General features: G+C 52.1%; 2 pseudogenes; both read left to right on the plus strand.

Moving 5' to 3' along the window:
* Positions 1–803: 803 nt before the first annotated feature.
* LOC117978743 (double homeobox protein 4-like protein 4) lies at positions 804–2,072 on the plus strand (annotated as a pseudogene).
* An 11,781-nt stretch (positions 2,073–13,853) lies between these two features.
* Positions 13,854–15,191, plus strand: LOC129395588 (double homeobox protein 4-like protein 4; annotated as a pseudogene).
* Positions 15,192–18,105: the final 2,914 nt, after the last annotated feature.

The following is an 18,105-nucleotide window of genomic DNA, read 5'->3' on the forward strand; positions in this document are numbered from 1 at the left end:
GAGATGTGTCATGCTGACTGTTTTCTCCCGGAGCTCTGTGAGCACCCGGAAACATGCAGGGAAGGGTTGAAGACCGGCTTGGTGCCTTCTCTCTCCTTGCCAGTTTCAACACCGGCCACACTGCGGACTCCCCATGTTGCCGCACACGGGAATCCATCGTCAGGCCATCACTCCGGGGAGGCATCTTCTCTCTGGGGTCTCCCTCTGGTCTCCTACATGGAAATGAAGGAGAGCCACAAGCCTGCTTGTGTGAGACTGTCCCGGCAACGGCGACAGCCACAGGCACTGCCTCCTTCACGGAGAGAGGGTCTGGAACACTCAGGACTCCCACAGAAGTTCAGTTTCACACTCCCCTCCACCCACTCAGGGCGGTTTCTCCCTGCTGAAGACTCATGGGAGCCCAGAGAGTGGCTTCCAGTTCCTGCGGGATTCCTGTAGAGGTCTGGAGAGCCAGCCCCGAAACGCGCCCCCCTCAGCACTTACCCCTCGCCCACTTCCTCTTCTTGTCTCTGGCCCCACCACCACCATCACCATGCCCTCCCCCCCCCCACCATCCCCCGGCCGCAGGCCGCGATGCCCTGAGACCCTTCCGGTGTGTGTCAGGCTGTCCCTGGGCTCACCGCCATTCATGAAGTGGTGGAACCTGCTTGCCTGTGGGCCTTTATAAGAGCCGCTGGCTGGCTGTCTGGGCAGTCCTCCTGGCTGCACCTGCTGCAGTGCACTCGCCGGCTGAGGTGCATGGGAGCCCGCCGGCCTCTGTCTGCCCGTGTCCGTCTGTGAAATTCCGGCTGGGATTCCCCGCGATGGCCCTCCTGACAACTTCGGACAGCACCCTCCCCGCGGAAGCCCAGGGACTGGGACGGTGAAGGAGACTCGTTTGGACCCCGAGCCAAAGCGAGGCCCTGCGAGGCTGCTTTGAGCGGAACCTGTACCCTGGCATCGCCACCAGTGAACGGCTGGCCAAGGCCATCAGCATTCCAGAGTCCAGGGTCCCGATTTGGTTTCACAATGAGAGGTCACGCCAGCTGAGGCAGCACCGGCGGGAATCTTGGCCCTGGCCTGGGAGATGGGGCCCACAAGAAGGCAGGCGAAAGCGGACCGCCGTCACCAGACCCCAAAACGCCCTGCTCCTCCGAGTCTTTGAGAAAGATCGCTTTCCAGGCATCGCCTCCAGGGAAGAGCTGGCCAGAGAGACAGGCCTCCCAGAGTCCAGGATTCAGATCTGGTTTCAGAATCAAAGGGACAGGTACTTGGGACAGGCAGGTAGGGCGCCCGTGCAGGCAGGTGGGCTGTGCAACGCAGTCCCCGGCGTGTGTCACCCTGCTCCCTCGTGAGTCCCCTTCACCCACACTGGCGCGTTTGGAATGGGGCTTCCCACACCCAACGTGCCCTGCGCGCCTGTGGATCTCCAACAGGGGGCTTTCGTGAGCCACGGAGCAAGGGATGTCCCCGTGCTCCAGCCCAGCCTGGCCGCACCGGCATAGGGGATCTCCCAACCTGCCCTGGCTTGCAGGGATTTTGCCTATGCCGCCCCAGGTCCTCCGTAAGGGGCGCTTTCCCAGCCTCAGGCTCCTCGGTGGCCTCCGCACCTGGGCAAAAGCCGAGAGGACTGGGACCAGCAGCGCGACGGCCTGCCGGGCCCTTGGGCAGTGGGACAGCCTGGGCCCACTCAAGCGGGGCCACAAGGCCAAGGTGAGCTTGCATCACCTGCGTCCCAGGGGAGTCCACAGTGGGGCTGGGGCCGGGGTCCCCAGGTCGCCAGGGTGGCGTGGGATCCCCAAGCCGGGGCAGCTCCACCTCGCCAGCCCGTGTCCCTGGAGGCCTCCACGTGGCAGGGGCAGATGCAAGGCATCCGGGCGCCCTCCCAGGTGCTCCAGGAGCCAGGGCGCTCATCTGCACTCCCCTCCGGCCTGCTGCAGGATGAGCTCCTGGCGAGCCCGGAGTTTCTGCAGCAGGTGCAACCTTTCCTAGAAACGGAGGACCCGGGGGAGCTGGAGGCCTTGGAATGGGCCGCGTAGCTGGAAGCACCCCTCAGCGAGGAAGAATACCAGGTTCTGCTGGAGGAGCTTTAGGACGCATTGTTGGGACGGAGTTGGGTCGGGGCAATGCGGTGGCCTCTCTTTCGTGAGGAACACCTTGCTGGCTATGGAGGTGCGTGTCTTCCCCCCACCCCCTCCACCAGACTGACTGGCCTGGGATTCCTGCCTTCTAGGTCTAGGCCTGGTGAGAGACTCCACACAGCGGAGAACTGCCATTCTTTCCTGGGCATCCCGGGGATCCCAGAGCCCTCCCAGGTACCAGCAGCTGGGCCGCCTACTGCACATGTGCAGGTTTCCGGGCAGCCGCCTGGGCTGTGGGAGCAGCCTAGGCAGAGCTCTCATGCCTTTCCAACACCACACACCCGCCTGACCACCCCCTCACCAACCCCACCCACCACACCCGGAAAATGTGTCCTCCCATGGGCTGGGTGGAGACCACCGTCCTGTGAAACACTGGGCCTGCGCAGCTTCCAGGCCTGACACCCCTCCAGCTGCTCGCTTCCTCTGTGCCTCTGCGCCACCGTTGCAGGCCCGACCGTGCCCCTGGAGCCTCCCAGCTCCCACCATGGAGTGCCTGGCAGTGGAACGCAGACTTCTAGTTATCTTTGCCGGCCTCCTGGCTAGACCTGCGCTCATTGCACACCACGGCTATCGTGCAAGGGAGCCCGCTGGCCTCTCTGTGCCCTTGTCCGTCTGTGAAATTCTGACTGAGGCTCTGCCAACACCTTCCAACGCTCTGTAGTCAGAGCCTGGAGAATAGTTATATCTCCTGGATGATCGGTTCAGGAACATATCAAAATGCCCCCTTCCTGTGGAGCCTAGAGAAGATTTGCATCATTTGGGTTATCAGTGCAGAGATATATCACAATGTCCCTTGTACAAAAAGCCTGGAAATGATTTACATCACCTCGGTGATCAGTGCATAGGTATGTCAGAAATCCCCAGTAGGCTAAACATAGACAAGGGTTACATCACTTAGGTAATCAGTGTAGAGCTATTTGAAAATTCCCGTGTAGACACAGAGTAGACAAGTGTTACATCACCTAGTGACCAGTGCAGGGGTAAGTCGTAAAGCCTCCTCTAGGCAGAGTGTAGACAACCGTTTCCTCCCTGGGGTGATCAGTGCAGAGATATGTCACAAAGCCCTGTAAGCAGAACCTTGACAAGGGTTACATCACCTGTTTGATCAGTGGAAATGTACATCAAAACCTGTAGGCAGAGCGTAGAAAAGAGTTCCCTCCCCAGGGTGATCAGTGCAGAGATGTGTCACAAAGCCTCTGTAGGCAGAGCCTAGACAAGTGTTTCATCAATTCGTTGATCAGTTCAGAGATGTGTCACAATGTCTATGTAGGCAGATCTAAGTCAAGAGTCCATCACCTGAGTGATCAGTGCAGAGATATGTACCAATGTTTCCTGTAGGCAGTGCCTAGAGACGAGTTGCATCACCTCAGAAATCAGTGCATAGATATGTCACAAAGCCTTCTGTAGGCAAAGCCCATAAAAGGTTTACATCACCTAGGTGATCAGTGCAGTGATACGTCACAAAAATCTCTGTAGACAGAGCCTAGACAAGAGTTACATCACCTGGGTGATCAGTGCAGATATTTGACACAATGCCCCATAGACAGAGCCTAGACAAGACTTCCATCACCTGGGTGATCAGTGCAGAGGTATGTCACAAATCCCCCTCTAGGCAGAGTATAGAGAAGAGTCCCATCACGTGGTGATCAGTGCAGAGATATTTCACAATGCGTCCTGTAGGCAGAGAGTGGAGAAGAGTTACATAACCTAGGTCATCTGTGCAGAGCTATGTCTAAATGCCCCTGTAGGCAGAGCCTACATAAATGTTACATCACCTGGGTGATCAGTGCAGAGATACGTCACAATACCCCCTGTAGGTGGAGCCTAGAGAAGTGTTCCATCACCTGGGTGATCAGTGCAGAGATATGTCACAAAGGCCCTGTAGGCAGAGCCTAAACAAGGGTTACATCACCTGGGCGATCAGTGCAGAAATCTGCCACAAAGGCCCTGTAGGCCGATCCTCGACAAATGTTACATCTCCAGGGTGATCAGTGCAAAGATATGTCACAAAGCCCCTGTAGACAAATCCCAGAAAATTGTTACATCACCTGGGTGATCAGTGGAGATATCTGTCACAATTCCTCTTTTGCCGCAACTTAGACAAGCGTTACATCACATGAGTGATCAGTGCAGAAATATGCCACAATGCCACCGGTAGGCAGATATAGACAAGAGTTACATCACCTGCGTGATCACTGCAGAGATATGTCACAATACCCATGTAGGCAGAGCCTAGACAAGAGTCCCATCACCTGGGTGATCAGTGCAGAGTTATGTCACAATGCCCCCTTTTGGCAGAGGATAGACAAGGGTTACATCACCTGGGTGATCAGTGCAGAGATGTCTCACAAGCCCCTGTAGCCAGAGTCTAGACAAGAGTTACATCAGCTGTGTGATCAGTGCAGTGACATGTCACAATGTCCCTATAGCCATATCCTTGACAAAAGTGACTTCACCAGGGTGACCATTGTGGAGATATGTCACAATGTCTCCAGTAGGCAGAGCCTAGACAAGAGTTACATCACCTGGGTAATGAGGGCAGTGATATGTCACAATGCCCCCGGTAAGCAGATTCCAGACAAGAGTTGCATCACCTCGGTGATCAGTGCAGAGATATGTCTCAATGCCCCCTCTCGGTGAAGCCTATACAAGAGTTAAATCATCTCGGTGATCAGTGCAGTTATTTGTTGAATTTCCCCTGTAGGCAGAGCCTACACAAGTGTTACATCACCTGGGTGATTCGTGCAGAGATATCTCACAATACACCCTGTAAGCAGAGCCTAGAAAAGAGTTACATCACCTGGGTGATCAGTGCAGAGATATATCATAAACTCCCCTGCAAGCAAAGCCTAGACAAGTTTTACATCACCTCAGTGATCAGTGCAGTGATAGGTCCCAATGTCCCTATAGGCAGAGCTTAGAAAAGAGTCACATCTCCTGGGTGATCAGTGCAGAGATAAGTCACAATGTCCGCATAGGCAGAGCATAGACAAGAGTTACATAACCCGGGTGATCCGTGCGGAGTTATTTCACAAAGCTCTCTGTAGGCAGAGACTAGAAAATAGTTACATCACCTGGGTGATCAGTGCAGAAATATGTCACAATGCCCCATGTAGGCAGAGTATAGAGAAGAGTTGCATCACCTGGGTGATCAGTGCAGAGATAGGTCTCAATGTCCCCTGTAGGCAAAGCCTAGGCAAGAGTTACATCACCTTTGTCATCAGTTCAGGGATATGTGAAAACGCCCCTGTAGGCAGATCGTAGACAAGATTTGAATCACCTGGGTGATCAGTGCAGAAATATTTCACAATGCCCACTTATGGCAGAGGGTAAACAAGAGTTACATCACCTAGGTGATCAGTTCAGAGGTTTGTCAAAATTCCCTGTAGGCAGTGCTTATAATAGTGTTACATCACCTAAGTGATCAGTGCACAGATATGCCACAAAGCTCCTGTAGGCAGAGCTTAGAAGAGCTACATCACCTGGGTTATCAGTGCAAATGTATGTCAAAAAGCCCCCTGAAGGCAAAGCCTAGACTATAGTTACATCACTTGGGTGATCAGTGGCGAGATCTCTCACAATTCCCCTGTAGGCAGAGCTTATACAACAGTTACATCACCTGGGTGATCAGTGCAGAGATCTGTCACAATGCCCCCATAAGCAGATCCAAGACAAGAGTCAGTAACCTGGGTGATCAGTGCAGAGATATGTGAGAATTCCCGTGTAGACAGAGCCTAGAGAAGTGTTACATAACATAGGTCATCAGTGCAGGTATAAGTCATAAAGCCTCCTGTAGGCAGAGCGTAGACAAGAGTTCCCTCCCCAGGGTGAACAGTGCAGAGATGTGTCACAAAGCCTCTGTAGGCAGAGCCTAGAGAAGAGTTTCATCACTTGGTTGATCAGTTCAGAAATGTGTCATAATGTTCATGTAAGCAGATCTAAGACAAGAGTCCATCACCTGGGTGTTCAGTGCAGAGATATGTACCAATGTCTCCTGTAGGCAATGCCTAGACAAGAGTTGCATCACCTCAGAGAACAGTGCATAGATATGTCACAAAGCCTTCTGTAGGTAAAGCCCATACAAGGCTTACATCACCTAGGTGATCAGTGCAGTGATAAGTCACAAAAATATCTGTGGACAGAGCCTAGCAAAGAGTTACATCACCTGGGTGATCAGTGCAGATATTTGACACAATGCCCCCATAGACAGAGCCTAGACAAGAATTACATCACCTGGGCAATCAGTGCAGAGATATGTCACAAATCCCCCTGTAGGCAGAGTATAGAGAAGAGTCCTAACACCTGGGTGATCAGTGCAGAGATATTTCACAATGCTCCCTGTAGGCAGAGAGTGGACAAGAGTTACATAACCTAGGTGATCTGTGCAGAGCTATGTCAAAACGCCCCTGTAGGCAGAGCCTAGATAAATGTTACATCACCTGGCTGATCAGAGCAGAGATACGTCACAATACACTCTGTAGGTGGAGACTAGACAAGAGTAACATCACATGGGTGATCGGTGCGGAGGTACGTCACAATACCCCCTGTAGGTGGAGCCTACACAAGAGTTGCATCTCCTGGGTGATCAGTGCAAAGTTATGTCACAAAGCCTCCTGTAGACAAATCCAAGAAAATTGTTACATCACTTGGGTGATCAGTGGAGATATCTGTCACAATTCCCCTTTAGGCGCAGCTTAGACAAGCGTTACATCACATAAGTGATCAGTGCAGACATATGTCACTATGCCCCCATAGGCAGATCCAAGACAAGTGTCCATCTCCTGTGTGATCAGTGCAGAAATATGCCACAATGTCCCCTTAGGCAGAGCCTATACAACAGCCCCATCAGCTGGATGATCAGTGCAGATTTATATCACAAAGTCCCCTTAGGCAGATACTAGACAAGAGTTACATCACCTGGGTGATCAGTGCAGAGTTATGTCAAAATGCCCCCTTTTGGCAGAGCCTAGACAAGGGTTACATCACCTGGGTGATCAATGCAGAGATGTGTCACAGGCCCCCTGTGTCCAGAGCCTAGACAAGAGTTACATCAGCTGTGTGATCAGTGCAGTGACTTGTCACAATGTCCCTGTAGCCATATTCCTGACAAAAGTGACATCACCTGGGTGATCAGTGCGGAGATATGTCACAATGTCCCCAGTAGGCAGAACCTAGACAAGAGTTACATTACCTGGGTGATCAGGGCAGAGATATGTCACAATGCCCCCTGAAAGTAGACCCCAGACAAGAGTTGCATCACCTGGGTGATCAGTGCAGAGATATGTCTCAATGCCCCCTGTCAGCGAAGCCTAAATATGAGTTACATCATCTCGGTGATCAGTGCAGTGATATGTGAAAATGCCCCTGTAGGCAGAGCCTAAGCAAGAGTTACATCACCTGGGTGATCAGTGCAGAGATATCTCACAATACCCCCTGTAAGCAGAGCCTAGACAAGAGTTACATCACCTGGGTGATCAATGCAGAGATATGTCATACATCCCACTGTAGGCAAAGCCTAGACAAGTTTTACATCACATCAGCAATCAGTGCAGAGATATGTCCCAATGTTCCTCTAGGCAGAGCTTATACAATAGTCTCATCTCCTGGGTGATCAGTGCAGCGATAAGTCATAATGCCCCCATAGGCAGAACCTAGACAAGAGTTACATAAGCCGGGTGATCCTTGCAGAGTGATGTCACAACACCCTCTTTAAGCAGAGCCTAGAAAAGAGTTACATCACCTGGGTGATCAGAGCAGAGATATGTCACAATGTCCCCTGTAGCAGAGCATAGAGAAGAGTTGCATCACCTGGGTGATCAGTGCAGAGATATTTCACAATACCCCTGTAGGCAGATCCAAGACAAGAGTTGAATCACCTGAGTGATCAGTGCAGAGATATTTCACAATACCCCCTTTGGGCAGAGGGTAGAAAAGACTTCCATCACCTAGGTGATCAGTGAAGAGATTTGTCAAAGTTCCCTGTCGGCAGTGGTTAGAAAACTGTTACATCACCTAAGTGATCAGTGCAGAGATATATCAAAAAGCTCCTGTAGGCAGAACTTAGATGAGTTACATCACCAAGGTGACAAGTGCAAAGGAATGTTACAAAGCCCCTTGTAGGCAAAGCCTAGACGATAGTTACATCCCTTTGGTGATCAGTGGCGAGACCTCTCACAATTCCCCTGTAGGCAGAGCTTATACAACAGTTACATCACTTGGGCGATCAGTGCAGAGATATGTCACAATGCCCCCATAGGCAGATCCAAGACAAGAGTCCGTCACCTGGGTGATCAGTGCAAAAATAGGTCACAATTCCCCCTTAGGCAGAGCCTATACAACAGCCCCATCAGCTGGATGATCAGTGCAGATTTATATCACAAAGTCCCCTTAGGCAGATACTAGACAAGAGTTACATCACCTGGGTGATCAGTGCAGAGTTATGTCACAATGGCCTTGTAGGCAGAGCGTAGATAAGAGTCATATGACTTAGGTGATCAGTGCAGAGATACATCGCAATGCGCCTGTAGGCAGAGCCTTGACAAGTGGTATATCACCTGAGTGACCATTGCAGGGCTATGTCTAAAAGCACCCTATAGGCAGATCCTAGAGAAGAGTTATATCACCTGTGAGGTCAGTGCAGAGATATGTCACAATGCCCCTGTAGGCAGAGCGTAGAGAAGAGTTGCATCACCTGGGTGATCAGTGCAGAGTTATGTGCCAACCTCGCGTGTAGGCAGAGCATAGAGAAGAGTTGCATCACCTGGGTGATCAGTGCGGAGATATGTCACAATGTCCCCAGTAGACAAAGCCTAGGCAAGAGTTGCATCACCTGGGTGATCAGTGCAGATGTATGTCACAATGTCCCCTGTAGACAATGCCTAGGCAACAGTTACATCACCTTTGTCATCAGTTCAGGGATATGTGAAAATGCCCCTGTAGGCAGAGCCTAGACAAGTGTTACACCATCTAGTTGATCAGTGCAGAGATATTTCACAATAACCCCTGTAGGCATATCCTAGACAAGAGTTGAATCACCTGGGTGATTTTGTGCAGAGATATTTCACAGTGCCCCCTTTGGGCAGAGCGTAGACAAGAGTTACATCACCTAGGTGATCAGTGCAGGGATTTGTCAAAATTCCCTGTAGGCAGTGCTTATAAAAGTGTTACATCACCTAAGTGATTGGTGGAGAGATATGTCACAAAGCTCCTGAAGGCAGAACTTAGATGAGTTACATCACCTGGGTGATCAGTGCAAAGGTATGTCACAAAGCCCCCTGTAGGCAAAGCCTAGACAATAGTTACATCACTTTGGTGATCAGTGGCGAGATCTCTCACAATTCCCCTGTAGGCAGAGCTTATACAACAGTTATATCACCTGGGTGATCAGTGCAGAGATATGTCACAATGCCCCCATATGCAGATCCAAGACAAGAGTCTGTCACCTGGGTGATCAGTGCAGAAATAGGTCACAATGCCCCCTTAGGCAGAGCCTATACAACAGCCCCATCAGCTGGATGATCAGTGCAGATTTATGTCACAAAGTCCCCTTAGGCAGATACTAGACAAGAGTTCCATCACCTGGGTGATCAGTGCAGAGATATGTCACAATGCCACAGTAGGCTGAGCCTGGACAAGGGTTACATGACCTAGGTGATCAGTGCAGAGATATATCGCAATGTCCCTGTAGGCAGAGCCTTGACAAGTGGTATATCACCTGGGTGATCATTGCAGGGCTTTGTCACAAAACACCCTGTAGGCAGATCCTAGAAAAGAGTTACATCACCTGGGTGATCAGTGCAGAGATATGTCACAATGTCCCTGTAGGCTGAGCCTAGACAAGAGTTACATGACCTAGGTGATCATTGCAGAGATACATCGCAATGTCCCTGTAGGCAGAGCCTTGACTAGTGGTATATCACCTGGGTGACCATTGCATTGATATGTCACAAAGCACGCTATAGGGAGGTCCTAGAGTAGAGTTATATCACCTGGGTGGCCAGTGCAGAGATATGTCACAAGCCCCTGTAGGCAGAGCCTAGACAAGGGTTATATCACCTGGGTGATCAGTGCAGTGATATGTCACAATGCTGTGTAGCCAGAGCCTAGACTAAAGTTACAGCACCTGGGAGATCAGTGCAGAGATATGTCACAAAGTGCCCAGTAGGCAGAGACCAGGTAAGAGTTGGATCATCTCAGGATCAGTGCACAGATATGTCTCAATCCCCCTGTGGGCACAGCCTAGACATGAGTTACATCACCTCATTTAACAGTGCAGAGATATGTCAAAATGCCCCTGTAGGCAGAGCCTACACAAATGTTACATCACTTAGGTGATCAGTGCAGAGATATGTCACAATAACCCCTGTAAGCAGAGCCTAGACAAGAGTTACATCACCTGGGTGATCAGTGCAGAGATATGTCATAAATTCCACTGTAGTCAAAGCCTAGACAAGTTTTACATCACCTCAGCGAAAAGTGCAGGGGTATGTCCCAATGTCCCTCTAGGCAGAGCTTAGACAAGAGTCACATCTCCTGGGTGATCCGTGCAGAGTGATGTCACAACGCCCTCTGTAGCCACAGACTAGAAAATGGTTACATCACCTGTGTGATCAGTGCAGAGATATGTCACAATGCCTCTGTAGGCAGAGCGTAGAGAAGAGTTGCATCACCTGGGTGATCAGCGCAGAGATATGTGCCAACGTCTACTGTAGGCAGAGCATAGAGAAGAGTTACATCACCTGGGTGATCAGTGCAGAGATATGTCACAATGTCCCCTGTAGGCAAAACCTAGGCAAGAGTTGCATCACCTGGGTGATCAGTGCAGATGTATGTCACAATGTCCCCTGTAGACAATGCCTAGGCAACAGTTACATCACCTTTGTCATCAGTTCAGGGATATGTGAAAACGCCCCTGTAGGCAGAGCCTAGACAAGTGTTACACCACCTAGTTGATCAGTGCAGATATTTCACAATAACCCCTGTAGGCATATCCTAGACAAGAGTTGAATCACCTGGGTGATATTGTGCAGAGGTATTTCCAGTGCCCTCTTTGGGCAGAGGGTAGACAAGAGTTACATCACCTAGGTGATCAGTGCAGTGATTTGTCAAAATTCCCTGTAGGTAGTGCTTATAAAAGTGTTACATCACCTAAGTGATCGGTGCAGAGATATGTCACAAAGCTCCTGAAGGCAGAACTTAGATGAGTTACATCACCTGGGTGATCAGGGCAAAGGTATGTCACAAAGCCCCCTGAAGGCAAAGACTAGACTATGGTTACATCACTTTGGTGATCAGTGGCGAGATCTCTCACAATTCCCCTGTAGGCAGAGCTTATACAACAGTTACATCACCTGGGTGATCAGTGCAGAGATATGTCACAATGCCCCCATATGCAGATCCAAGACAAGAGTCCATCACCTGGGTGATCAGTGCAGAAATAGGTCACAATGCCCCCTTAGGCAGAGCCTATACAACAGCCCCATCAGCTGGATGATCAGAGCAGATTTATGTCACAAAGTCCCCTTAGGCAGATACTAGACAAGAGTTCCATCACTTGGGTGATCAGTGCAGAGATATGTCACAATGCCACAGTAGGCAGAGCCTAGACAAGAGTTACGTGACCTAGGTGATCAGTGCAGAGATACATCGCAATGTCCCTGTAGGCAGAGCCTTGACAAGTGGTACATCACCTGGGTGATCATTGCAGGGCTATGTCACAAAGCACCCTGTAGGGAGATCCTACAAAAGAGTTACATCACCTGGATGATCAATGCAGAGATATGTCACAATGCCCCTGTAGGCAGAGCCTACACAAGAGTTACGTCACCTAGGTGATCATTGCAGAGATACATCGCAATGCCCCTGTCGGCGGAACCTTGACTAGTGGTATATCACCTGGGTGACCATTGCAGGGATATGTCACAAAGCACCCTATAGACAGATCCTAGAGAAGAGTTATATCACCTGGGTGGTCAGTGCAGAGATATGTCACAAGCCCCATGTAGGCAGAGCCTAGACAAGAGTTATATCACCTGGGTGATCAGTGCAATGATATGTCACATTGCCGTGTAGCCAGACCCTAGACTAAAGTTACAGCACCTGGGAGATCAGTGCAGTGGTATGTCACAATGTCCCCAGTAGGCAGAGACCAGGGAAGAGTTGGATCACCTCGGGATCAGTGCAGAGATATGTCTCAATCCCCCTGTGGGCACAGCCTAGACATGAGTTCATCACCTCGGTTAACAGTGCAGAGATATGTCAAAATGCCCCTGTAGGCAGAGCCTACACAAGTGTTACATCACTTAGGTGATTAGTGAAGAGATATGTCACAATACCCCATGTAAGCAGAGCCTAGACAATAGTTACATCACCTGGGTGATCAGTGCAGAGATCTGTCACAATGCCCCCATAGGCAAATCCAAGACAAGAGTCCGTCACCTGGGTGATCAGTGCAGAAATATGTGACAATGCCTCCAGTAGGCAGAGCCTAGAGAAGAGTCCCATCACGTGGGTGATCGGTGCAGAGATATTTCACAATGCCCCTGCAGGCAGAGCGTAAGCAAGAGTTACATCACCTGGTTGATCAGTGCAGAGATATACCCCAAGGTCCCCTATAGGCAAAGCCTGAACAAGAGTTACATCACCTCGGTCATCAATGCAGTGATATGTCACTATGCCCCGTAGGCAGAGCCTAGTCAAGCGTTACATCACCTGTGTGATCAGTGCGGAGATATGTCACAAAGCCCCCACACACAGAGCCTAGACAAGTGTCCCATCACCTGGGTGATCAGTGCAGAAATATGTCACAATGCCCCCATAGGCAGATCCAACTCAAGAGTTACATTACCTCGGTGATCAGTGTAGAGATATGTAACAATGTCCCCATAGGCAGAGCCTAGACAAAGTCCCATCACCTAGATGATCAGTGCAGAGATATGTCACAAAGCCCCTGTAGGCAGAGCCTAGGCAACTGTTACATCACTTTGTTGATCAGTTCACAGATGTGTCACGCTGACTGTTTGCTCCCGCAGCTCTGCGGGCACTCGGAAACACGCAGGTAAGGATGGAAGACCGGTATGGTGCCTTCGCTCTCCTTGCCAGTTTCCAAACCGGCCACACTGCAGACTCCCCATGTTGCCGCACTCCGGAATCCATCGTCAGGCCATCACGCCGGGGAGGCATCTTCTCTCTAGGGTCTCGCTCTGGTCTCCTACTTGGAAATGAATGAGAGCCACACGCCTGCGTGTTTCAGACTGTCCCGGTAATGGCGACACCCACAGGCACTGCCTTCTTCATGGAGAGAGGGCCGAGAACACTTAAGAATCCCACGGAGGTTCAGTTCCACACTCCCCTCCACCCACCCAGGCCAGTTTCTCCCGCTGAAGATGCCTGGGAGCCCAGAGAGCGGCTTCCAGTTCCCGCGGGATTCCTGGAGAGGTCCGGAGAGCCAGCCCCCGAAACGCGACCCCTCACCCCTTCCCCCTCGCCCCCTTCCTCTTTGTCTCTCCGGCCCCAACACCAGCATCACCATGCCCTCCCTCCCCACCCCACAACCCCCGGGCCACAGGCCTCAACGCCCTGGGACCCTTCCGGGGTGGGGCTGGCTGTCCCAGGGCTCACCGCCATTCATGAAGGGGTGGAGCCTGCCTGCCTGTGGGCCTTTATAAGAGCCGCTGGCTGGCTGTCTGGGCAGGCCTTCTGGCTGCACCTGCCGCAGTGTACAGGTTGGCTGAGGTGCACGGGAGCCCGCCGGCCTCTCTCTGCCCATGTCCGTCCATGAAATTCCGGCTGGGGCTCCCTGCGATGGCCTTCCCGACAACTTCGGACAGCACCCTCCCCGCGGAAGCCCGGGGACGGGGACGGTGAAGGAGACTCGTTTGAACCCCGAGCCAAAGCCAGGCCCTGCGAGCCTGCTTTGAGCGGAACCCGTACCCGGGCATCGCCACCAGAGAACGGCTGGCCCAGGCCATCGGCATTCCGGAACCCAGGGTCCAGATTTGGTTTCAGAATGAGAGGTCACGCCAGCTGAGGCAGCACCGGCAGGAATCTCGACCCTGGCCCGGAAGACGTGGCCTGCAAGAAGGCAGGCGAAAGCGGGCCCCGGTCACCGGATCCCAGACCGCCCTACTCCTCCGAGCCTTTGAGAAGGATCGCTTTCCAGGCATCGCCGCCAGGGAAGAGCTGGCGAGAGAGACGGGCCTCCCAGAGTCCAGGATTCAGATCTGATTTCAGAATTGAAGGGCCAGGCAGCCGGGACAGGCTGGCAGGGCCCCTGCGCAGTCAGGCGACCTGTGCAAAGCGGCCCCAGGCGGGTGTCACCCTGCTCCCTCGTGGGTCGCCTTCGCCCACACCGGCGCGTTGGGAACGGGCCTTCCCACACCCCACGTGCCCTGCATGCCTGGGGCTCTCCCACAAGGGGCTTTTTTGAGCCAGGAAGCGAGGGCCGTCCCCGTGCTCTAGCCCAGCCAGGCTGTGCCGGCGGAGGGGATCTCCCAACCTGTCCCTTTACGCCAGGATTTTGCCTATACCGCCCCGGCTCCTCTGGAAGGGGCGCTCTCCCACCCTCAGGCTCCTCGGCGGCCTCCGCACCTGGGCAAAAGCCGGGAGGACCCGGACCCACAGCGTGACGATCTGCCGGTTGCTTGCGCGGTGGGACAGCCTGGGCCCACTCAAGCGGGGCCACAGGGCCAAGGTGTGCTTGCGCCACCCGCGTCCCAGGGGAGTCCGTGGTGGGGCTGGGGCAGGGGTTCCCAGGGCCCCGGGGCGGCCTGGGAACCCCAAGCCAGGGCAGCTCCACCTCGCCAGCCCACGCCCCTGGAGGCCACTGCTCGGCAGGGGCAGATGCAAGGCACCCCGGCGCCCTCCCAGGCGCTCCAGGAGCCGGGGCGCTCGTCTGCACTCCCCTCCGGCCTGCTGCTGGATGAGCTCCTGGCGAGCCCAGAGTTTCTGCAGCAGGCGCAACCTTTCCTAGAAACGGAGGCCCCGGGGGAGCTGGAGGCCTTGGAATAGGCCACCTCGCTGGAAGCACCCCTCAGCGAGGAAGAATACCGGGCTCTGCTGGAGGAGCTTTAGGATGCGGGGTTGGGACAGGGTCGGGTCGGGGCAGGGCGGTGGCCTCTCTTTCGCGGGGAACAACTGGCTGGCTATGGAGGGGCGTGTCTTCTCCCCGCCCCCTCCACCGGGCTGACCTTCCTGGGATTCCTGCCTTCTAGGTCTAGGCCAGATGAGAGGCTCCACACAGCGGAGAACTACCATTCTTTCCTGGGCATCCTGGGGATCCCAGAGCCGGCCCAGGTACCAGCAGGTGGGCCGCCTACTGCGCACCCGCGGGTTTGCGGGCAGCCGCCTGGGCTTTGGGAGCAGCCCGGGCAGAGCTCTCATGCCTTTCCAACACCACACACCCGCCTGACCACCCACCCCCACCGCCACCCACCACCCCCGGAAAATGCGTCCTCCCCTGGGCTGGGTGGAGACCCCCGTCCCATGAAACACTGGGCCCGTGCAGCGTCCAGGCCTGACACCCTTCTGGCCGCTCGCCTCCTCTGCGACTCCGTGCCACCGTCCCCGGCCCGCCTGTGTCCCTGCAGCCTCCCAGCTGCCACCATGGAGTGCCTGGCAGTGGAACGCACACCTCTAGCTCTCTTTGCCGGCCTCCTGGCTAGACCTGCGCTCATTGCGCTCCCCGGCTGACGTGCAACGGAGACAGCTGGCCTCTCTGTGCCCTTGTCCGTCCGTGAAATTCCGGCTGAGGCTCTCCCAACACCTTCCGAAGCTCTTTCGTCAAAGCCTGGAGAATACTTATATCTCCTGGATGATCGGTTCAGAAATATGTCACAATGCCCCCTCCCTGCGGAGCCTAGAGAAGATTTTCATCATTTGGGTGATCAGTGCAGTGATATATCACAATATTTTCACTTATTTATTTTTTATAAGGAAAATCAAATGTTCCAGAACCACTACTGAGCATCAGTGATTTCCTCTACTTGAGCTGCAATGCCAATATCAAGGGCCATATACTGTTTATCAAGTTTCTATTTATGTTCCAGTTTAATCTTATGAGACCACCACAGTGTAGATGGTCGACTAGTTGACTGAAATGTGTTACATTGGGCTTGACTGTTTATATTTGAAAATATTTGGGAGTTGAATAATTTTAAGGAATTACTGATAACTTGGTGTGAAAGGATAAGGGAATGTTGGTTATGCAAGAAAATGGCTTTAGTTTTTGAACATGCAGGCTTAAGTATACACAGGCAAATTAGCATGATGCCTATAATTGACTTTTATTTCAAATTGAAATATTACATAAAGAAAACTTGAGAAAATATTAACAATTAATTGTATTTAGGTGGTGGTTATGTGGGTGTCCTTTTTTTCTACCTTTCTGTAGGCTCCAGTGTTTCATAATTAAAAGGGAAAAAACGGGGCCACAAGAGAAGGTACAATTAAACATTAATAGGTTCCTTCTCCCAAGCGGTTAGTGCTGAGAGTGTGGAGTGTGTTCTCCAGGATCAGCACATATTTATTATCTTGAAAAATCCATTCCCCCGAAAAAAATCCCATGAAAAAAACTTAAAAGAAAAAAAAGGTTTCTGTTTCAACAACCGTCACCCCTGCAAAACACTTTACAAAAAAATCCTTGTCTTCACTGCCAGAGACATTTTCCTTTTCTTCTTGTATAAGATTACCCGGTGAGGCAGCCGAGAGTGACCCACCAGCCCCCTCGCAGCTCCGAAGCAGCTTCAAGAAGGAACAGGATACCGAGGCCTGGACGCTGGACCTTACGATGCCACCCTCGTCCCAGACCGCTGCGGGCCTCAGTTCCTCGGCCGTGGAGTAGTTTTGGATTCCAGGTGATTTTGTCTCTCTGCGCTGGCCCAGGCTTCCGCCCCAGCCCTTACTCTCCTTTCACGGAAATGTCGCAGCCTGTGGCCGTACCGGCAGACAGGTGCAGAGGTGAGCTCAGGGTCCCAGCCATCCCGTCCTCGCACCACACGTAACCAGGCCTGCTGGCCGGTCCTCTCTATCCCGGGCTACAGGAACCAGATCACCGGCGCTCCTTGGGAAACGCAGGATGTGGAATGTGCTTAAGACCCCATGAATTTTGATGTTTTAAAGACTAGCCAATACACACTAAGTGGTCTCGGCGTGATCCATCACTTCGCAAAAATGGAGTGGGCAACATGTTCATAAAAAAATTGGACAAATCTATTGATTATAAAGCATTGCATGATACATCTGCTTTTGGTAACATCTTTTTGTTGTAGAAAAAAACAGGTTCTTTTCATACCATCATGAAAAGGCACGCAAACTCTTGAAGGGTGAGGGGGAATGGAGTTTATTGGGTGGAAAGGAAAAAGGAAAAATAACTCTCAGCGCAGAGAGAGAGAGTCCTGCTAGAGGGTTTCCCGCCTCATAGATTAAATCCTAGGTCACTACATGGGAACAGGCCAGACTCCTCTCCACTGCACACTGCACAAACTTCCCGAGGCTCCACCCTGTAATCCCAGTGCACAGGTGGGCATTATTCAGAATCAGTGAGGAAAGGGCGGCTTCAACCAGGACCTTCAGTCCAGTTTATCAGCGTTCAGGCTGTTTTAGTCTTGAAGGTGGAGTTTTACCAGGGGACCCTTGGCTGCCTCCTGTCTCTATCACTTTCACATTTGGTGCTTTGTGGTGAAAACGGTTTCAGGGGTGATGGCATTGTACATTTTGAGACACAGAAGCAGCTGAAAGATCTATTCAAAAATGAAATGGATGCTTCTAAATGATAGCAAATTCTTTGTTGGATTAAGTCTTGTAAACAATGAGAAGCAGAACTCAGAGTTAAAAAGCTCATCAATGTTTACAGGAAGATTTTTGGAGAAGACATGGATGGTAGGTGCCTTAAAGATCTCTTTGGCAAGTTGGGATGTGTCTTAAGTGTGATAGTAGTGGTTAATGAAAGTGGAAAACCCAAAGGTTTTGGATTTGTCAGCTTTGAAAG

Source organism: Pan paniscus, chromosome Y, assembly GCF_029289425.2.
Source record: "Pan paniscus chromosome Y, NHGRI_mPanPan1-v2.0_pri, whole genome shotgun sequence".
In the NCBI taxonomy this organism is placed as follows: domain Eukaryota; kingdom Metazoa; phylum Chordata; class Mammalia; order Primates; family Hominidae; genus Pan; species Pan paniscus.